Source organism: Panthera uncia, chromosome D1 (genome assembly GCF_023721935.1).
Source record: "Panthera uncia isolate 11264 chromosome D1, Puncia_PCG_1.0, whole genome shotgun sequence".
NCBI lineage: Eukaryota > Metazoa > Chordata > Mammalia > Carnivora > Felidae > Panthera > Panthera uncia.
This window is the reverse complement of record NC_064808.1, coordinates 55,753,613-55,758,388: the sequence shown is the minus strand read 5'-3', so window position 1 is coordinate 55,758,388 and position 4,776 is coordinate 55,753,613. Positions and strand designations below refer to the sequence as shown.

The 4,776-nt window shown below is 41.9% G+C and overlaps 1 protein-coding gene across 1 annotated transcript in view; it reads left to right on the top strand.

The window, feature by feature from the left end:
- Positions 1-144: 144 nt before the first annotated feature.
- Positions 145-4,776, top strand: part of XRRA1 (X-ray radiation resistance associated 1) — a 62,313-nt gene continuing 57,681 nt past the window's right edge. The window contains exons 1-2 of the mRNA XM_049652222.1: positions 145-344; positions 2,381-2,436. The gene's annotated coding sequence lies outside the window, so the exon portion shown is untranslated. The remainder of the gene's footprint in view (positions 345-2,380; positions 2,437-4,776) is intronic.

Sequence of the window (4,776 nt, the reverse complement as noted above, 5' to 3'; positions counted from 1 at the left end):
TCTCCCTCCCCTCCTACTTGTCCGAAGCCGATTGGCTGAAGCTGACGGCGTATCGCGCCGCCAAGAGTCCATCGGGATCCGTAGTTCGGGGCTGGCTGACGTGCGGTGGCAGCGGAAGTGGCCGCGGGGCTTGCCGGGACTTATAGTAGTTAGAAGTTCCGCCCACCGGTTGCTGCCTACGCGGCCTGCCGCAGAGGCGCGGTTACCAAGGGGTGGAGAGGGTAGTGGTAGGCGCCACCGTGGAGAGGCTCCGGGATTCCCGGGAGGGTCGCGGGCGCGCAGCCCGTCTTGTCCGGACGCGGCCTCCGCGGACGCCTCGGAGGCGGAAGCGACGACGGAGGCAGGTGAGGCTGGAAACTTAGTTTGTGTGAGGGGTTAGAGTCTCCTCTGCTCCAGAAGAGTTTCCAAAGAGGCGGCAGGACTCTTCCTTCGTCCTTCCTAGCCCCGTTACAGCACTTACTGGTTATTCTCTCTAGTACTGTCCTCTTAGGTGTCAGTAACGTTTTCGTGTTATAGGGAACTCGCATTCGCGGAATATCCACCGTCTGCCAGGCTGTGTACTGTGTGCATTTATTATATCCGTCCTGTCAGGTAGTCCACTAACAGCCCCGTCAGATGAGGAAAGTAAGAAACTTACCAAGGCCAAATAGCGTGTATCCGGACCTGGTTTAGAAGCCAGGGGTTTTTGAAGTCAAAACGCGTGGTATTTTCCTTCTGCCACTCTACTTTTAATAGTTTTAGGATGTAAGAGTATTCTACATTTTCTGTTCATTTTTGTTAAATAATTTCTATTCACCTTTTCCATAAATATTTATTGAGAACCAACATTGCTCAGAAGGGGTACTGGAGGATCAAGACAGACCTGTTCCCTACTCTCTTGGAACGTCTACTCTAGTGACCTAGAGTTATCACATAACGGGATTATATTATACTATGAACTCTTACATTGCATCGCTTGTTTTTGTTTTTATCTCCATTAATCCCTATTAAGTGTCCGAATAATTGAACAAATGCTTACTGAGTGCTTACTATTTAGCAGTCACTGTTTTGGTAACTGGGGATATATTTCTAAATAATGGGCTAAACACCTGTCTTGGTGAAGCTAACATGTGATAATAATTATCACTAAATAATATTAGATGGGATTGCTTCACCTGTGAAGCAATCCAGGAAGATGCTCCTGTAGCTTTTTACTGTTTCTCTTTTACATCTTTTCATTTTTCAAGACCCAGCTCTAATGTCACTTGCCCTGTGAAACCTTTCCTGATCCTTAGTTTTTCCTTCTTTGCAGACAGAATGAAGACCTCCTTGGCATTGTGTTTATAGTTCAGTTTAGTTCAGTAAACAATCATTGCATCCCTTCAATGGGCCAGACCCTGTATGAAGTGCTGGGGATAAATATATAGGTAGGACCTAGGCCTGGCCTTTGAGGGGCTCACACAGCCTGGGATTGGGGGTGTGAGGAGTGGGGAACAGACATGTAAGCAGGCCATTATACTACAGCATGATGGAGTGTTTCCATTAAGAGGTGGGCTGAGGTGGTAGCACAGAGAAGGGTCAACATGAGGAGTGGGAGATACAGTAAAGTTGCCTCTGTGAGCTAGGCAAAGAAGAGGGGCAGATGTGTCATAGGCCAAAGGAATGGAAGGCACATGTATGCAAATGAGCACCATTACTCTGTGTGTGTTGGAGCTGGGAGGCCTTACAATTAGGCTGAGATTAGCTGCTTCAAGTTTGAGATAGAGACCCGAGGTAGCTGAAGCTAACTAAGCAGGTGGCCTCTGAGTCTGGAATTTGGACTTTCTTTTTTCCACCATCCAGGTAAAGTTCATACTTGCTTTAGAGTTACTTTCTAGACAATGTAATGTGGGGATTATGTGCCCTTCCTAGCCCACTAGTTGTAAATCCACACCTCCTTACCTGGTATTCTTCATAGGGAACTGGAATTTCTAGGATTAGTTGTGTCCAGGTCTGTATGCTCTCGACAAGTCTGAGTCTGATTCATCCTTTGTATATGTATGCCAAATATCTTTTCCCAGACAGTGTCTTATCTTCCAACTCTGTTTTTGCAGTTTTTATCATGTATAAATTTATTTTGCATTAGTGATTGTATAAATGATCCTTTCCTTCCTGATTTGTGACTTGCACAACTTATTTAAGCACTCTAGCTCCACCCCATCGTCATAAAATTACTCTCTTGTTTCGCCTTCCCATCCATGTTTCTGTCTTTTTGTATTTATGGGATCTTTAGTTTTTTGGTATTTTTTTTAGGCCCCAGCTGAGACACATTTTGGAGCAGAGGGTCACATTAAGATGTAATTAATGAGAAAATACAAGAGGTCTGAATGACAGGCTAAGAAAGAGTATATCTATTTTACAGGTGAAGAAACAAAAAAAAAAGGAAGTCAAAGGGTCTTTCCCAAGATCAAAGATCAAGTAAGTACCCTGCAGATCAGAAACAAGGTTCTCATATTTTGTAAGTTACTGGAGTCTTTTCCCAACAGTCATCATCTCTAACATTCCCCAGCCAGCTGTTTACTCATTCATTCATTCACCTATGTAGCAGATAGGTGTGGTGGGTCACAAGAGAGATTACCGAAAGACAGATTGACTGACTCACTATTGATCTTTTTCCATCCATCTATCAATCCATTCATCTTCCCAACACATTTTTAGTGAATACTAGGTTCTGTGCCAGGCTCTGGAATTACATAGGTGAATAAGGTATCATAGGTCCCACGGCAGGTGAGAAGTTGGTAAGGGGAGCAAAAGTTGGTAAAGGGAGCAAAGAAAAGTGATAAGCACTATACTAGAAGTATAAGATGTTGTGTGAACACCTAGGAAGGGCATCCAATCCTTTTTGGAAATTCAGTGCCCTGTGTTGAACCAAAGGAGATACCAACAACACTCATTCCACAGATAATTGTGGAATCTATTATGTGCCAGGTGCTGTGTTAGGTAATGGGAGTAAAGAAATGAACACCATAGGTGTTCTCCTTCCTCTAAAGGAATTTAGAGTATAGCCGGGGATATCAGAAATATGTATAAAAACTCCTGGGCCCTGGGAGTACATCATATTCTTCATTTGGCTCACACACATTTATTGGGATTTCCTATGAGCATTCCAAAGGTGGAAGAGGAAACAGTGAATTGGATATGTTTCCAGACGTGGAGGTTCACGGGCCATTGAAGGAACCCCTTCATGATTGTTAGTAACCTTATGAGCTAGAAAGGGCTCCGGCCATGAAAGAGAGAAGAAATACTCCAGTGTTTAGTCAAAGCAGCAGCTATTTCCCTCTGTAAGGTTCAGTGAAGGCATTGCAGAAAAGGTGGCATCTGGACTGGGTCTAGAAAGAAGCTTTTTAAAAATTTATTACCTCGTTTAATTCTTACAATAATTCTCCAAGACACAGGTTTTTATCTTCAGTTACATGTGAGAAATTTGAGATACAAAGAGGTAAAGGTATTGCCTAAGGTCATTCAGCTTAGTGTTAGCAACTAGACTCAGATTTAAGCCTCTGATCTCTAAAATTGTTGCCCTTCTTACTGCATCACTCTACCTTGCATATTTGTCACTTCCCAGAAACATTTTCTCAGGACACCTGATCCTGTCTCCTCACTCTGCTCCTTCCTTTTAGTGAATTTTGTCCTGGACCCTCCATCTCAGGGACCATATCCTTGCCCTAGCCAGGAATGTACAGGTTCCAAAATCTCCACTACCCCAAGTTTTCTGAAGCTGTTCCAAGGCAGATCTGGGAATGGCTGGATCTCTTTATTTTTTTTTTAAGACTTTATTTTTAAGTAATCTCTGTACCCAACATGGGGCTCGAACCTACAACCCTGAGATCAAGTGCCACACACTCTATTGACTGAGCCAGCCAAGTTCCCTGGCTGGCTTTCTTTAAAGAAAAATCTCAAATCTCTTAAGAACTCAAGGTTTAAGAAATTTGGGTCATTGATTAGAGATTTATTCCTTACAGAAGTAGCATTTGAACTGAATCTTAAAGCATGATATTAACCAGATGAACAAGATGGAGAAGGCTATTTTAGGCCAAAGGAACACAGCTAGGGAAGAATGAATGTGTTTGGAGAATAGAAAATGATTCTATGATAGGGGTGAAGCTAATACATATTGTAAGAACTTGTATCTCCTAGAGCTGGGCCACCAATTTGATCTTTTCTAGTAATGTACTCTCTGAAAGAACTTTTAGCCAAAAATCTTGTTCTCAGAAAAATATAAATCTCAACGATTGCAATTAGCATCTTATGTCTAAAAAGCCATCCTCATTTAAAACTGTTCATTGGTAAGCTACTGGTAGAGTTTCCAGAAGTGTTGGGTCTCTGGGAAGGGCTTATCTAGAAGAATCTCCTCCCCAAAATGCATCAGGACCACCAGTGATATTTCTTTTTAAATCAAAATACGATGTTTAAATGGCCCATGTATGTTATAAGGCACTTATTTCTGATACAGAAAATAAGGTCATGCTCTGTACAGAAAATGCATTAGCTTGAGAATTGGGAGAAATGAGCTTTGGACCTGTCCTGTCCAAATACTAGTCATTGGCTACAATATGGTACTGAGTATCTGCAATGTTGCTGTCCAAAAAGAGATGTTCTATAAATGTAAAATATGTAAGTGGCTACTAAAAAATTTAAAATCATATATATATGTGTATATATATACATATATACACGTACATACATATATACATGTAGCCACTTACATATTTTACATTTATAAAACATCTCTTTTCTGACAGCAACATTTCAGATATT